Source organism: Coenobita brevimanus, chromosome 57, assembly GCF_032717465.1.
Source record: "Coenobita brevimanus isolate Jiangsu-jjx chromosome 57, ASM3271746v2, whole genome shotgun sequence".
In the NCBI taxonomy this organism is placed as follows: domain Eukaryota; kingdom Metazoa; phylum Arthropoda; class Malacostraca; order Decapoda; family Coenobitidae; genus Coenobita; species Coenobita brevimanus.
Genome location: NC_137010.1, coordinates 6,314,854 through 6,333,627, shown reverse-complemented (window position 1 = coordinate 6,333,627; position 18,774 = coordinate 6,314,854). Strand labels below are relative to the sequence as shown.

The following is an 18,774-nucleotide window of genomic DNA, read 5'->3' as shown; positions in this document are numbered from 1 at the left end:
ATGCTGTTCCCTGCAGCCCCTTTTGTCTTCTCTTCACCCCACACACCACCTCACTGCTCCTGAACCTAAAAATATCCACTTCCTTTATTGTCCAGGTCTCACCACCATACAGCATTAAACTACTACAATAACACATGCCACAAACAGAATTCCCATAGCACAGAGGAAAAGCCCACTCCTTATCCTAGCCACAGAGTTAGTTCCAGCCCCACCTCCACCACATAACACATCCCCCAGCTAACAAAACTCCTCCACACACTCAGGAGACTCACCAGCAAGATGAATCCTTTCAAGCCTGATAATCTCTACATGCCTCCCCGACACATCGCACACACAAAATCAGCATTATTTCACAGTCTACCTCTAATATCACTACATCTCCTCAATATTTTATCCGTAAAACTGTTCTATGGAATACAATTTTTTTGGTGGCCCCAAATAACTGAACTTCAAAAAACTGTTGCGGCTAAACTATGGCACATACCATCTTGAAAACTGATATACACATACTATATCACATCCTTTATCTACTGAGAAAGACAAAAAACAAATATAAAAAACTTAAAAATTTGTATTTGGAGGAAATGGGGTGTACTTTGCATTTCAAGTTTACTGCAATTTATGGGTAAATAGGCACTTGTTATACACCTTGAATCCAACAACTTAATTAGTAACAGATAGTATGGTTTTCATCATGAAAGATCCACAGTTGATATACTCAATCTCACTGCTCGTACATCCCATCAGTCAATTGACAAACATGGAGAAACCTGTGCAGTGGCCCCTGACATTTCTAAAGCTTTAGATGTAGCATGGCACCATTCCCTGTTACCCAAAATCCCTTGCTATGACCACTCATCTTTTGTGCCATGGATCTCCTCCTTTCTCAGCAACAGAAAGATAAGAATAAAGGTAGATGATGTATATTCCAATTTCCTCTCAATGTCAACGTGCCAATAGGATCAGTCCCGACTCGAACTCTGTTCCTCATTCGTATTGATGATATCTTGTCTGTCACTCATAATCCCATTCACTCACATGCAGATAACTCAGTGCTTCACAGTTCATTTACACTTACCTACCCATTCACAATGTCTGATAAATCTAACTCCCAACCCACACAGTAATCTCCACAAATTGCAGCTACCTAGGATCACTGAAACACTGTCTCATTTACTTCTAGGAAAAACAAATATATCCAATTCACTGACAGACAAATATTACCTAATTCCAATATTACCTTCAATGCAACCAATATTCTTATCTCAAAAAGTACTGAAATTCTTGGTGTTTCACTTAACAATACCCACAGTTGGACCTCTCTGGTTTGATCGCTTGCTAAAACCGCCAAAAAAAAAATTGGATTGTTGTACAGAATCCATAACTTCACTGAGTAGTAGTTGGCTATAATTTACATGTCATGTGCACTCGACTCAAATACTGCTCACCCTCGTGGAGCTGATGTGCAGAGGCTGCACTATTACTGGACAAAATTCAGAACAAAGCAATAAAAATAACAGCCCTGCAATTACAAATGAACTACCTCCCCTTCAAATAAGACTGAATGTTGCCTCCCTTCCATTATTTTACAGATACTTCCATTGCAAATGCTCAGTTGAAGATGCATCCACTGTGCCACCTTTCCATGCCTAATAGGCATCTGGTAGTGCTCATGACTTGACTGTCACACTGCCATACTGCACTTCTGCTAATCAGAATTCCTCTATCCCTCGAACTGCTTCTCTCTGAAACTCGCTTCCCAAGATTACACTCCCCCAAAACTACAATCCCAAGCAGTTCAACTGTCACAATTTCTTTAGGAATGGAGGACTCCAGTAATCTGATGTACATTTTTTTTTTTTTTAACTGGTGTTGCTGTGATGAGGAAGGGTAGAGTGAGATGGTCTAGTCATGTGGACAGGATGGAGCACGATAAGTGGGTGCAAAAAAGAGGAGAGGTGCGAACGTCGGGGGTAGGCTTGCAAATGGCAACCCCAAAAGACCTGGGACAAGGTCACTGAGTGTGATCTCAGAGATCTGGGACTGAATGGGGAGGCTGCCAGACATCAAGCAGCATGGAGAGCTGCCATTAGGCGACCAAGGCCAATGCAAGCAAGCATGTTGGTGCCTTTATAAACAATACGGTATTATTAATTTGTCCGAAACAATACGGTGTTATTAATTTGTCATTCCTTCTTTTGTTCATCTTCAGAATATAAAAATTTAAAAAATAATAAATATATTCATAAATACTGTCCAAAAACTGATTAATCTGTTGTTCTATCTTCTGTTCATCGTATACTGTACATATATAAACATAAAATCTGCTTTAAACTTTATTTCTCCCTAACATTTTTACATATGCTATCTGTACTATTAATAAACACACTGTCCTCCCTCTTCTTACATACTATCTTATCAGCTAGAGGTTAAATATGAGAACTCCTCAAGGCTACATTACACTATACTACATACCATTCTCAAATGAGTCTCTTAATTATTATGCACAGTATGTTTCTTATTCTGTAATGTGAGAATAGCAAGAAAAAAACAGAATATGTCATCAGTTTCAAGGAGTTCTCCACATCTCTCAGATGGCTTACCACAGTTATTTCACCTTAACATGGCCAAAACTTCTCCCCTTTAGTTTATTTTATATAATCATCATCATCATCATCATCCGGACCTCCTTTCCCACCCTAGGGCAAGGTGAGGAGTAGCAATGTCCAGACAGCCCAAATCTGCCCAGTCCAATGGGTCACGCTTCCATTCACTCATCATTCAAGCCACCGGAACACTGGCTCTATCGGATTTACCATGTTCTGTAGCTTCGCATAAACGTATCCGACTAAGTCAACCATATAATTCATACAGAAAAAGACAGTCCTATGACCCCACACTGTCTTGTAGCATTTCTTCATAAGCAGCAACAGTTTCAAGTGTCAATTTCTCGTTACAACTGGGCATTCAAGATGAAGAGATAGCAATTTTAGGCAAGGTTAAGATTTTAATGAAATGCATTCAGTACATGAATACAATAATTCCTCAACACTATAGATCACAACAGATGTATTCCTAAAAACTGCCATTCAAAGTGAAAATCACATTAAGTGGTTGCTGTGTTACGGCAAAGAAGATTATATTCCCAAATAATAAAGGAATCACATTCATGTCAGCAAATAATTATCAAAATGAATTTTATGTTATGATTTGGTGTTTGTGGGTAAATTAAATGTTACAGCTCATAGCAAGTTACAGAAAGTGCTAGTGTGAGTTGCAACAACCCTGACGCTTCACTGCACATCCTGACAGTTTAAACAGAAAAACACTCATGGAGATTAGCAGCTTTATAGTGAAAACATTTTAAGGGATAGTGAATAAACAGATGAATTACTGCAGTACAGCAAGTAGTAAAGTCCAGCATACTGGGAAAAGTTCACTACAACCACATGAATCTGGGAAACAATAAAGTGTTCATACTAATATGAACACAATAATAAGACACAAAAGTGTACAAAACAAGAAAAAAAGTGTAAGAATATCGACACATCTTAATCCATCCATCCATCATCCAACCCTATGTTGCCCCAAAAGAAGCTGAGCACCCCAGGGTTAGGCAAGTTGGTCCTGACATTTAAGATGAGAGTGACCAGCCTCACTCATCCCTGAATGGCACTACATATGCAATAAACCCCAACCACCCCTTGGATATAAACTGACACAGCCTCAGTCCAATTGGAGCACCTTAATTACCCACTAAAATACACCTATAAAAATAATACAGTACGGACAACTTACCCCGGACTTTTTTCACATACGGTATCAGACCATGATCAATTTAAAAGAATTATGTCTACTTGGTTTACTGTGTTAGAAAATCTGAGTCAGATGCAGTGAAAGCCAAATTAGTGAGAATTTACAAGGCAGTACTACATCACAAATGAAAACCACATTAACCCCTTCATTCCAAGCTGATTCTCCTTAGCTAAATAAATTTTTTGGCAGTCCCCCCCTCCCCTAAAAAATAAATAAATAAGTAAATTAAAAAAAAAATGTTGCTTAACCTGTCATGCCTGGTCCAGCAAACACATCAACCAGAGATAAACAACTGCCCACATGGGGTCATCTCACAGGTTCCCTGCACCACTGATATTGTGTCTGTCTTTGGTCTGAATGGAAGAGTGAAGCTTAAGCCAGACTTGGGGCTTGAATTAGTCCTAAGTCAGACTTGACAAGCACCCACCAAACCGGACAAGCAAAAACACAAGTTGAACCTCTCACACGCCGAGCTGGGACTCTCAAGTCCAGGCCAGCTCTGAGTGAGCTTGTGTCAGAATTGAGCACTGTGAACCTCTCATCATGGTATTGTACATCAGATTTGCTTTTAAAATGACAAATTGAAAACAATCCCTATTATAATAGTTTGTAGTAGCACAAGACTTAAAAAACCAAACACAACATTGGACAGTCTGGAATATGCATATTACATACGGTATACTTTGTACAGATGTACAAATCTTAACAGAATAATTTCTTACAATCTGAAGATAATTATTACAAGTGTTGCTGCCAATGGAACATAGCATTCCAACGATATTAGTATATGCAGACCACTAGGCTATGACATTACTTTCTTGTACTCATTCCTATACAACTGTAATTAATATGTACCCCATTGTGCAATCATTATACTGGCCAATAAAGTTCGGATAGGAAAACGATGAAGTATCCTGTGATGCTTTACCATTACAAAATTATACATCAAAATTATATCTAGGCTACCATAAATTATGTTTGTACTGACTAATAACTCTCATATTCTTTTCATCTCAATATAATGTACGCCTTGTTCTGAAATTCTGATTTCACTCAACATACTTTGCATTGCAGGAAAAATGTGGGCTTCAGTACACAGTTATTCTATAAACTATTTCTGACTACTGGAAACATCACAGTACTACTAGATTCACAGCATAGGCTATTTCACACATATTCTTTATGGTCCATCACTACTGTACTGACAATAAAAACGTATGCTATACTACACTGCTTTATTGGAAAGATTATGTAGTGGCTGTTATCCAGTTATCTGCTAAGTTTCCATCAATACTGAAATGATGATAACAGTGCAGTAGCTGTAATTTGCAAGCTTTGTAGCCTACCGTCCTTCACTTTTGGAAAATGAAAATATAAACTGTTCTCCAATTCTCATGTTGTATAACAGTTCATTTTAATAGGCTGAAAGCCATATCAATGCTTATTTGTCTATACAATCCTTATACTGATGAAAAATAAAGTAAGGATATGACAAGCTATAATACTGCACATACAACATTTGAAAACTAAAATACCTGATTTCAATCAAGCTTCACTGAGAAATATGGCCCAGCTTATGACAAATTACAGCAGACACCAGTTTTCTAATGTTTTATGAAGCCTTGTTGGTATATCTTGCACCAATTTGTAAAACCTGACATCCATAATACAGCACTGTGATTGGCTGATTTTAAAATAATCGAAGGTCTGCACTAAGTCTGCAACCTGAGACTGACTTTATGATGTCAGGCTTGAACTCTGATTCAGCAAATGGGTGAATTGAAACTGGCTGTGCCTGACTTGAGTAAGACGTGAGCCTGGGCTTGGGGCCATTGCAATCCTGAGTTCCAAGTCCAGTCAAGCACAAGCCTCATTCCAGCATTTGGACTTAAACATGGAATGTGTTGTACAGTCCTCCATAATGTGAGCGATGTTCAGTGGGCCTATTCTACGAGTGGGAAATGTGTCATCTGTGATTCCATCCAACTCAATTCTAAGCTAGTAGCTGTGGAGGGCTGGATGATGCTCTGATCTAGGCCTCATTAGATGAACTTGATCATCTCTATTTAAGGACATCTCCGATGGGCATAATGATGGGTAGGCGGCCTTATACTAAGGTACTGCATTCTGATCAAGGTGATGTATAGCTCGGCATATGAGACAGGTAAATACTGTGGGTGTTTTTTCACTGCTAATGTTGGACTGTCTGGAGGTAGAAGGTTGTTGAAGAGGGTATGGTAACATTAGTGTGGTGACTGTTTTATGTGTCTAGTTGTGGATTGTTTTATGTATCTAGTTGCATGGCTCTGTCATACATAGTAATTACAGTGATGTTCTGTGTTAGTACGGGCTGCTGCGTTAAATGATCATGGGAACATGATAATACACAAACTGTGAAGACTGCAGGGGAAGTGGGAATACAGGAGCAACGACTTGGCATCCTTGTAAGACTGTATGTAGTGCTGGAAGAAGTGGGAACCTGAAATGTGAATTAAATATATATATATATATATACAGGTATTACTAAAGGTGAAACTTATCATTCAAGTACTAAGAGAAGAACTAAGTCTTGTTTTAAAAGTTTAATCCATCTGTCTGTCTATTGCCAGACATCATAATCCTGTAAGGGGTGACCACAAACAAATTACCTCCATGACACTCCTGTCATTTCACTGCCCTCCTCCCAGCTTACCCTTCCCTGTCTCACATGCTTCTCTACTCTGTCCCTTCATCCCATCCTCGGCCTCCCCCTTCCTCTCCCCCCCTTCCACCTCACTCACATACACTCTCCTCATCAGTCTCTCACTCTCCATCCTCTCCACATGGCCAAAGCACCTCAATGTATTTCTCCTAATGCATTCTATCACATCCATATCCACATCACAGCACTTCTTCACTTCCTCATTTGTTAGTCTGTCTCTCCATGTAACTCCACATGCTCCCCTCAAATAACTAATTTCCACTGCTCTCACTCTTGACTTGTGTCCTTCCAACAAGGTCCAAGCTTCACTTCCATATGTGTATCACAATACAATCAAGCAGTGGCTTTTCTACTTCCATGCTCACTTCCCTATTTCTTATCACTGCTTTCAAAGAACCAGCAACCATTCTTCCTTGTTGTATCCTTTCAAGCACTTCACCCTCCAACTTCCATCCTTACTCATCACACTACCCAAGTACAATAAAACCTTGATATGTTGGCCCTGCAGGAAGAGGAATTTCTGTGTAAGTTGAACTCTGATCAAGGTGTGATAGTGGTTATTCAAAGGGTTTCATTTTAATTTCTTATACTCCAAGTGCTACATTTTAGTTTATTATACTCCAAGTGTTATATTTTAGTTTAATTCAATGTAAAGTGATGTAAATAAGTGTAGAACTTTATGCAATTAAGTGACTGTTGCACCCCTCCATCTACCCCTCCACCCATGCCAGCTCCTATCCTAGCCTAACCTGTGGTATGCACCGAACTGTTTTTATTGTTTATTTTTATTGCTTTACAAATGCTTCTTTAGTTTTGTGTTAATACACAAGTAATTACATATTTGTGACTATTGTGGGGGGTAGTATAGTTATTTTTGCAATTATTTCTGGTTAGTTGGAAAATTCAGAAAGTCGAACTACCCAAGAGTCCCATATAGTCTGACTTATGAAGGGTTTACTGTACTTAAATGCACTCACATTTTCCACTTCCTCAACCTCCTACCTCGCTGTACATTCTGTGACTTCATTTCTTGCAAAGACTTTAACTTTATTCTTTCCGACATTCACCTTCAGGTCCTGTTTCTTACACACACTCCCGAACTCATTCGCCATGCACAGCAGGTCCCCCTTCATCTTCACTTAACAATACAGTATCATCTGCAAACAGTACCAGAAGTTTCCAAATGCTGGTCTCTGTCTTTAGGGCTACTCCAACATCCACTGCCCTACCTTGTATCTAATTTTTAACCCCATCCATATACAGACTGAACAATGATGGGGACATAACACATCCCTGTTTCATGCCAACATTCAGACAGAAACATTCACTCAGTTCACAATTCACATGCACTGAATTATAGTTAAAAAAAAATAAATAAATACATAAATAAATAAAACTTTCAAACATCCACAACAGCTCAGCATGGGGAGCACAAGATTTCTAATTGGGCATGGCAATGAAGGGGTCACGTGGTAGGGATTTATAGTGAATGGTCAGTTAATATGACTCAAATTTTGATGCTTAATTGTATACTGATTACAAATGTTTAATATTTAACATTTCCTTCCCTGCTGGATCATAACCTCACTTGCAGTGCTTATCAATTTACATGGTACAGTAAGTTTTTAGGAACACATCCAATCCTAAGAAAGGAATTATGGTAAGGTTACACTCACTGTACTTCATAATAGGAACCACAGCATCAAGAACTTTTATGCATTGTGCTGTACATTATATCTATCAAGGTATCATACTGTATAATTTATAGACTCCAACACGTTTGCAAGCATTGGCCTTGGCCACCTAACGACAGCTCTCCACATTACATAATCTCTGGCAGCCTGCTTATTCAGTGCCTTATCCTTAAGGTGATAATCTATAATCTTGTCCCAAGTCTTTTTTGGTCTACTCCTTGCAACCCTACCCCAGATGTTCATACTCCTCACCCAGCTGTCATCCTCCATCCTCTCAACATGCCCAAAATATCACAATCTAACTCTTCCCCCTCATAACAACATGACCAAATCATCTCAATCTGCCCCCCCCCCCCCAACAGATAGACACACACACACACACAATCAAGATGCCAATAATTTTAAGCCCCATCCATCCTTTCAGTTCTTCAATCACAATCCTAGTCCCCAAGGCCTTGTATTCAAGGATACACTACACTACCACCTAATCATTGTTATTTCTGCGTGTCTGAGCCTACGAATATCTTTTTCCTTTACTGCTAAGGCTTCACTACCACACAACATTATGCTCCTAACACATCTAACAAGCTATATACATATTAATTTTTATTTTGCTTTTTACATTAACCTCTAATGTCTACATTCATCACCACAATCATCATTCAGACCTCCTTTTCCACCCCAAGATGGAATGAGTATGCCTGAGACCCATAAAACAATTAAGAGAATGAGTTGCCATCAAAGTCTGCCAGACTGAATGAGCCACACTCTCATTCACTCACCATTCAAGCCCTCAGAATCCTGACTGCACCAGGGGGGGGGGGGCACATAGCTACACACTCCCCTATCTGACAGAGGCAATCCGACAATTGTAAACTTCTTTAGTGCAATGACATTTATTAAACCTCATTCTTGCTATCTCCCAATGATCTGAGTCACCTTAGGCATCATGTGGAACTGGGGGCATTAAATACAGCCTTCATTAACTCTCTCACAGCACAAGTCCTCCCGTATACTGAATGTAGTTGCATCGTGCTAGCAAGAGTATGATGAAAAACATGGCACTGCACGGAACAGGTCAAACATTATGACAATGAGCTAAATTTCTAATTACTATACTCAAAATTAACAGATACAATGAGATAAATAATTATAAGTTCTCAAATACAATATCATCAAACCTACATGCACTCCTACTTTTGTTATTGACCGTAAAATGTTCTCTTCTCTGCAATATTTAATATTTATTACATGGCACAAAGATTGTACATGAATATATAGTATACCCTCACTATAATGGACTGATTTGGGGAAAGCCTGATCCAATACAACTAAGAATCTGTTATATCTGATGGTCCCCCCACGATGGGATTTCAAACACATTTGAAAATAAATGAGTACAATTACATATTCCACTTCTAAAGAGAAAAACTACCCACTTTACACTAATTAGGCCCAAAATTTCATCCTTTTGTAGCTTTCTTCACACCCTTGTCATTGCACTTTTTCATGCATAGTACAGTATAGCATTACTACGAATTGTTATTACAACTCAGCCAGGGTGGAGTAAAAACGGTTGGAAACACATGTATTGCAACCGACTGCATCTCATTTAACACTGTTCGTCACGGCCAACCGAAATCCGGTGGCCTTTGTCGAGTCCATTAAATCTGATATCCAGTCTACCGAAGTCTATTAAACCAAGGCTCTATTGTATATTATACAAAATTATTATATTACAAAAACTATTATATTCATCACTCACCACAAAAAAGCATCATTAACAATGTCCTTTTACACCTTGGAAAAGAAAAAACAATGGTGCCTCTGCAGTGCTATATAGCTTCGTCACCCTCACCATCAACATCATTATCATTGTACAGTACAGACATGTGCATGCCATCAAACTCACTCATACATGTGATCTGCACATATGTTCTTAAAAGGTACAGAAAATGTGACTGGTTGATAAGTAAGAGCATGTGTTATCATATGCTCACCGAGTCACCACATCAAAGGGGCACCATTCTTCTTTCTTCCCAAATGTACATTCAATCAAAAAAGTATCTTCATGCATGTCACTGATGGTTTCACAATATGCATTGCTGCTGTTATTGTTTTCTTCCTAAGGCAAACACTTCTGAATGGTAATTAATTTTACATATTGTATAAACTTCATGCTTTATGAGGTGTTGACAGTAATAGCAGGCAGACACAAACTTTATGTGAAAAGTGACTGAAGAACATTTTCAAATGGCTCATCTAGAGTTCCAAAACACAAAGACTCGAAAGTGTAATGATACTTTTTTGATCATGTGTACAGTTCCCCATTCCACAGTTCTGCAGTTACGGCAGGCTTCTAGTTTTGGGTTATGTAGCAGCGCTGTTCATTCATGTTGACAGCAAGGACCACATCACGGGACACAAACTGTACAATGGAAGTCAATTAACTACACAAACTAACATACTATGGAATCTAGATAACTACAGAAGTTAATACAAAGTTTCTGCTTGAAGCTTGCCTGTAAATGCAGAATTGGAGGGAACTTGTACCTCTTACATCACCTCATAACACCAGACCTAACTATCCCCCACGCTAAAGCGTCATAACACTGCATTCCCACTACTGGATGGTTTCACTGAGTTAGCATTTTAGGTATAATATACTACTGTCAACTACACTACATCTGAGACTTCTTAGCTGCTAGTGTATTTACTGTTAGATTCTACTATCACTTCCATTATAACTGAGATTTCTCATCTACTGGTGTATTTACTGTTATTACAGATACAGTAAGTCCTCTTTACTTTGATCCCAAGTTGATTATTAAATCATTAATCTCTTAATTCCAGTGACATGTCTCATTTTATCCTTGTTACCTTCATATCAATTCATTCAGCTAATGATGGAATTTAAAACTGTACTGTAGATACACTCTTCATTAACAAAGTCAGTCCAAGGGGTCTTTCTGAAGTTTAATAAATTCATCTAGATGGCAGAAGAATAAACTATAAAAATATATCACAGGACTTATTGGGTTAAATAATGTGCCAAATGGAAAGTTTGAATAAATATATAAGGTAACATGGAGTTTATTGCTCACATGATGCCACCCAGGGCAGAGTGAGGCTGGTCACTCATCTTAAATGTTGGTACCAACCTAGCCCCGGGCTCCTACGTTCCTCATGGGGCAACGTAAGATTGGATGATGGATGGATGAGAAGTGAGAGGAGAGGGTTCAAGAGAGTATGAAAATGGTTTGGGATGGCTGAGATGTTTCACTGCCCACTCTAGTGAAGATACTTGAATATGATGTCAGAAAGTAAGTTGTTGTTGTTATCGTTTAACCCATCTGTCTGGCCGAAAAGATCCACAACCAGAGGCAAGCAACTGCTCCTACAGGGCCTTCAATCAACAATATGATGGAATAATGAGACCTCATTATAAAAAAAATTGTCATTAATTCAACATCTATCACATTATGGAAGGGTAGGATACAGACATACGAAAGAAGGAAGGAACAGAACTGAGAACCAAGTACCCAGTGATATGGGTCGCTATGTCCAATTCACTTATCAACCAAATCTACAAAATTATCATTTTCACCTCACAAGCAAACCATCCACACTTTTTTTAAATGTCTGGGGAACAGAAGACAGCATTCTGCTGACTACAAACTGCAACAGGAGTGTAACCCTTATCATGTTCACCTCTATACATACTTCAAACATTTATTCTATCCTCCCTCATTTGCTTCCTCAGCTTTCACATTTAGCTTTGTCACACACTCACATATCCAAACATATTCTTCTAGGCTTTTGATGCTGTGCCAAACCTATCAGTATTTTTCCTGATACTAAACAGTGTCCAATATCTGCCTCAGCATCAGCATATCAGAGAAAAAAGGCAATACAGTACTAATTTGCATTTTATAAATCAAAATTGTAATTGCTGTCTTGCCTGGTTGTGTGTACAAATGCTGATTACTGTACTTGCATGCTACTGTGTAGCCCAATGAATTAACTGCCTTAATGCACACCCCCAACCACCCTCTATGTAAGATGAAGTGCAATTACATCACATTTCCACCACAGCAGACAATGCTGACATAACTGGCTGGCTAGCAATAAGATGCTTCATGCTTACCATGCCACATATTTACCAAATACAGTAAGAGGTTGTTGCTGGTAATCAACCTCGGTCACTTCTGGCCCAGCAGATCTGTCAACTGCAGGTAGGCAGTTGCCCCTATGTGGTCATCCCACAGGTACCCTACATCATTGATGATGTGTCTGTATCTTAGTGTGGCATGTGTTGTGCAATGCTCCATAATGTGGGCTATGCTGTGTGGGCTAACAAGTGGGAAATGCATCATCTGTGATTCCACCCAACCTAAATCTAAGCTGGCAACTGAGGAAATGGGTGATATCCTGATCTAAACCTAAGTGAATACGGTCAGCTCAATACTTGTAATGAGTGGATATTGGAAGAGGGGGCATGTAGTATAGTGTTCTGACTGAGGTGCTATAGTGCCCTACATGTGATATGTGTATGCAGCTGCTTCTTCACTGCTAGTGTTGAAATGTCTGAAGGTAAAAGGCTGTTGATGAGGGTCCGGTAACATTTGTGTGATGGCTGTTTTATGTGTCTAGTTATGTTGTATGGCTCAATCATAGAATGACAGTGGTGTGGTGTGTTAGAACTGACTCTCACACTGAAATGTGTGCCTCTTATATCAATATATTTTCTAACTGGAAGGATTGCGATTTCTAAGCAACAGGAGTGGCATTAGTGCAGCCATTACAAGTAGTAGTACACAGTTGTTCTGTATGGTCTGCAAGGTGTTGTAGTGCGTTAGAGAGAATGGGGGCCCATTATGGGGATGCATAGGACATTACTAATCCGATATACTGTTTGTAGAGTAAGGAGAGTGATTCTTGTTATTGCCAAAAATCTGTCTCTGTTGTCATTATTGTTGCTTAATCCGTCTGCCTGGCCGAGCAGATCTGTTAACCACATGCAATCAACTGCTACTGTAGGGCGCTCGAACAAGTACAGTATAGTGTACACATTATGTAGAGATCCGGAACCCCCCTGTAGTACACAGCACCTCACAAGGGCAGGACCAGGATCCTTCTCATGGTAAGATGCAGCGAAATATGAGGGGGTTTGGCTCCTGAGTGGACACCAGAGCTGCTCAACCCACTGTGCACAGTGCCACCATGGGCAGGCTCTGTGTCAGTGTCAGTCTGTCTCTCTAACTGCCCTGGATGCAAGTAAAAGTGTTAATGTTCAAGTGTTTGACAAGATGTTCGATTATGGGTTTTATCAATGATACTTATTAGAATGGTGTACTAAAAGTACAGAAAGCACTGTCAAGAGTCATGATATAGCTTCTCAAAGTCCAAAGTCAGGTTAAGCACTAAGCTCAAAACAAGAATAATAGCTACCAATTATTCTCCAAAATTTTCTGCTGTCATCAGACCAATACCATACTTAGATGCTGTATTCACAACAGCAACACCAGTTAAGATTCTTCATGATCTTTAAGTTTCTGTTGTGTACTGAGTACTGCTCACCTTGTTTTCACTTCATACTTTGTAGAAAACAACAGCACAATAACTAGTTTTATCTAATAATAAAATGATCTCTCACAAAAAAAAAAAAAAAAAAAAAAAAAAAAAAAAAAAAGAACAAGAAAAAAGAAAGGAGGGTGGGTGGGTGGGGTGGGGGAAGGAAAACAAGAATCAAGCAGACATTCCTTTCTCAGAAGTAGACAACACAATGACAAAGGCTGATGAACTAAATGGTGGTTTGGTTGGGGAGTTGCATAAACAAGGAGGTTAAATCAAAATCTGGATAATCACAGGATCACTGTATTAATCAGGTTTTCTTTGCTGAAGCACAGCCCTATTTAAACCACAAACTCAGCACTCAGTGATGTGGAACAAATATCCATAGACCATCATTCAAGTCTTTGAAATACTATGTTTCATACCACAAGCTTTACTACTCACATATATGTGTTATCTTTTCTTATCTTGACCAGCCAAGATATAGTAAACAAGGACTACAGGCACCTGACCAAGCAATCAATAAGAATTCAATAGAAAGTTTGCTGGTGACTGCCAGGGAGGCCCCTAACAACTGCACTCCAACTAGGTATGTACTGTAAACTGCACGACCTCATTGTATGCGGATGTGTTCTAAAAAATCCATCACATAATGATTTATTGTAGGAATATCCAGACTTTATTATAAATAGGGTTCAACAGGAACACATTTTTGGCAACAGGTCACGCACCCAATAGTCAAAATTTTTAAGTTTCCAGCTCAAGGCGGAGCTTTTCCTCAACTGGTTGTTATTTCACTTCATTGCACTTCAGTTGTTGCTTACCACCAAAACTGGGTCTAAAAATTAGTTTCCAATTTACCTAAAGTGGCAGTTATTTCACTTCATTAGCTGTCTGAACTCCAACACCACACTCTTGTTCAATCAAAGACACTAACACATCCAATAGTCACTGAGTTCAATGGTCATCTTGAAACAAACAAATGGCTTTACATTTGCGTGTCAGCTAAAAATAGTGATCAAACACCAGTGAGGCTTCATACAAAATCATAATTATCAATGAAGCAAAAACGCTATTGTATACTGAAAAAAAAATCCCAACCTTTTGTCATCATACAATCGATTTATCGCATACCGGTTCATCGCATAATGAGGGTCTGCTGTACTTCACTTTTATTCATGTTACATCAGCTGATTCAATGCAGGCTGTGACCTCCACACACGCACACACCCGTCCCCTTGCTCAAGGGGGACGGTAACCACCCATTTCGTCAGTGAAACTTTTTTGCAACCTAAGCGAGGCGCGAACTCCCGTCCACCAGTTGGCGAGTGAGAGCGTTACCACTGCACCAGCGAGCGGTGTGTGTGTGTGTGTGTGTGTGTACATACTCAAGACATATACTTCACTGAATTAATTTACACCTGTATATGGTAAGAATATATTTTTAAAATATTGTATGTCTTCAGAGTGGCAGGGTTATGACACCTATCATGTCTAACCACCAACAACACATCATATAAAAGAAATTTTACAGGCAAGTCCCAGTTAGCAAGCAACTGATTAAAGAAAATTTGCAAATACGAAGTCTCGTAATTTGCACTACTGCCTGTTTAATGAGCATGTATAATCCCCCCAAATCCCAACTTACGAGAATCTATACGAGGGTCATGCCGTAGCTGTCAGCCATGTTTACCTAGTGCGCTAGGTAAACGCAGCGGACAGCTAAGAAACAAGTAGCACGCTAGATCTGCGAGCCTCTTCCCGCCTAATCTTCGTAAACATTCTTCCAGCTAAACTTGCCCAGTCAAGGTCGGTAATGCTGTTTTTATAGTTCAGGTGTATTAATCCCTTATTCCAGCTTAAAATGATCAGAAAGTCAGTTCTGGTGGATTGGAGGGAGCGTGCTCGGAGGCCTTGCTCCCTAAACCTATTTTTCCTGTAAGTTCATTTTGTTAAAAGAGAATTTGGCTAATGAGCAAAATCCTTGCTTCCAATTAGCTCGTAAGCTCAGGACTTGCCTGTATATCAAAAATCCGTTAATGGTTACAGTCTTTCACATAATCATTAATGAGGCATCTGAGGATAGGCTACCACTAACCAGAACATTCAATGATGGGTGGCCAGCCTAACATGCCTCACTGCCAGCATTACCACTAACCAGAACATTCAACGATGGGTGACCAGCCTAACATGCCTCACTGCCAGCATTACCACTAACCAGAACATTCAATGATAGGTGACCAGCCTAATATGCCTCACTGCCAGCATTACCACTAACCAGAACATTCAATGATGGGTGACCAGCCTAACATGCCTCACTGCCAGCATTACCACTAACCAGAACATTCAATGATAGGTGGCCAGCCTAACATGCCTCACTGCCAGCATTACCACTAACCAGAACATTCAATGATGGGTGACCAGCCTAACATGCCTCACCTCTAGCATTACCACTAACCAGAACATTCAGTGATGGGTGACCAGCCTAACATGCCTCACTGTTAGCATTACCACTAACCAAAACATTCAATGATGGGTGACCAGCCTAACATGCCTCACTGCCAGTTTTACCCTTTGTGAGGGGTAGGAGTCTGAGGCTGGGCTATCACTGGCCAGAACATTCAATGATGGGTGACCAGCCTACCAAGCCTCAATGGTAGCATATATTACATCTCTTCCATGCCTGGTTTGGATCCTAAGCCATGGATCACATTTAATGTGGGTCCTCATAGCATGTTACTTCAAATACTTTAACACATTGGTAATATGTTCATTTTTACCAATGACACACACACACACACACACACACACACACATTTAAGGAAATAGAAGTGAAGGAAACTAGGGGGGATGGTTGTGAAAGATCAGAAGTTGAGGAAGTGGTACGGACAGAGAGTAGGAGAGAAGAGGGTATTAATAATGTCAAAAATAATTTGAAGGTGATATATACTAATGTTGATGGTTTCATATCGACAAGGATCGAAATTAATGATTTCTTGAGAGAACATGAACCTGATGTCATGTGCTTTGTAGAGACCAAATTAAGAGAAGATATTGATGTTCATTTGGGAGATGGTAAATACAAACTGTGGAGAAAAGACAGAAAAGAAAAAAAGGGAGGAGGAGTGATGATAGCAGTGAAGAACAACATAAATGTAGATACTGTGGAAATGGGAGAAGGCAGGGCTGAAGTGATATATATGAAATTAGAAACTGGAGAGAATGTTAAGAGAGATATGGCGGTAGTGTATGTTCCCCCAAAGACGAGAGCATGGAAGGATGACGAATACCATGAGATGTTGTCAGATATGGCTAGCTACTTGCAAAAAATAATTGAGAAAAGCAATAATATAATTTTGGTGGGTGACTTTAATTGTAAAGAGGTGAACTGGGAGGAATGGTACTCGGGAGGCGGTGAGGATTCGTGGGGTACTATGTTATTAAATATAATAATGAATAATGTGATGACGCAGTGGGTCAAAGAAGAGACACGGTTTCGAGGTGAGGACACACCAGCAAGGTTAGATTTACTGTTCACCAAAGAACCCGATGTAATAGAATCATTGGAATATCTCTGTCCTTTGGGAAAAAGTGATCACGTGGTCATTGAGTTCCAGATGTTAATAGGAAACGTCGAGCCAAGAGACGAGCTTCATAGACAGGGAAGATACAACTTTGGCAAAGCAAATTTTACAGGATTGAGAAACTTTTTTGAAAATGCGGATTGGAGAAAATTCAGAGAAACAAGAGAGATACAGAGGAAGTGGGATAACTTTCTAGACCTCTATAATTTGGGAGTGGAAAAATTTGTACCAAGAGTAAGAGGGAAAGAAAACAGGAAAAAGGAGTGGTTTAATAGAAGGTGTATGATAGCCAAAAAAGAGAGAGATAAGGCGTGGAACAATTGGAGAAAGAGAGGTAACGACAGAACAAAGGAAGAATATAAAAGAACAAGAAACGAATACACAAGAATACGTAGGGAAGAAGAAAGGAATTTTGAAAAAGGTATAATTGACAAATGCAAGGATGAACCCAAACTGTTTTATAGATTTGTTAATGGCAAACTGAAACAAAAGGAAGGAATCACCAAGCTGAAAGTAGATGGAGAGGTCTTTAAGGATACGGCAATGCAAGCAGAAATAATGAACAAATGTTTCCAGTCAGTTTTCACGAAAGAAAAGGAGCTTGTGGAAGGGGAGGGAGTGATTAGAAATGTTCCGGTGATGAAAGATATAAAAGTGGAGGTGCAGGAAGTGTATAAATTACTGGAAACTCAAGATGTAAGGAAAGCCCCAGGACCTGATGGAATTTCTAATTGGGTACTGAAGGAATGCAGAGAACAACTGGCGGATAAAATTCACAGCTTAATTGTATGCTCACTGGAAGAGGGGAAAGTGCCAAAAGAATGGAAGAGGGCAAATGTGGTACCAATTTACAAGGGAGGAAACAGGGAAGAACCCCTGAATTATAGACCAGTGTCTCTAACCAGCATGGTCGCAAAATTGTGTGAGAGAATCCTGAAAGACAGATGGATAAAATATCTGGAAGAGATGAATATTTTGGCTGAATATCAGTTTGGATTCAGAAGTGGAAGGTCATGTGTTTCAAACTTGTTGAGCATTTTCTCAAGAGCGATTGATGTGGTACAGGAGAGAGATGGTTGGGTGGATTGTGTGTACTTAGACTTAGAGAAGGCCTTTGACAAGGTACCTCATAAGAGACTAATGTGGAAACTAGAATATATAGGAGGACTAAAGGGGAAACTTCTGGAATGGATGAGAGACTTTTTGAGAGACAGACAAATGAGGACAGTAATAAAGGAAAAGATGTCTGGATGGAGGGAAGTAACAAGTGGAGTCCCTCAAGGCTCAGTGTTGGCGCCAGTAATGTTCCTGATTTACGTAAATGATATGGTAGATGGAGTGAACAGTTATGCGAGTCTGTTTGCTGATGATGTAAAGATCTTGAGGAAGATAGAGGTTGAGGAGG

At 39.5% G+C, this 18,774-nt stretch overlaps 1 protein-coding gene across 1 annotated transcript in view; it reads right to left on the bottom strand.

Annotated features, from left to right (window-relative positions):
- Window positions 1–2,858: 2,858 nt before the first annotated feature.
- The window catches only part of LOC145402072 (uncharacterized), a 37,321-nt gene continuing 21,405 nt past the window's right edge, over window positions 2,859–18,774 (bottom strand). Inside the window, exon 7 of the mRNA XM_080274176.1 lies at window positions 2,859–6,295. The gene's annotated coding sequence lies outside the window, so the exon portion shown is untranslated. The remainder of the gene's footprint in view (window positions 6,296–18,774) is intronic.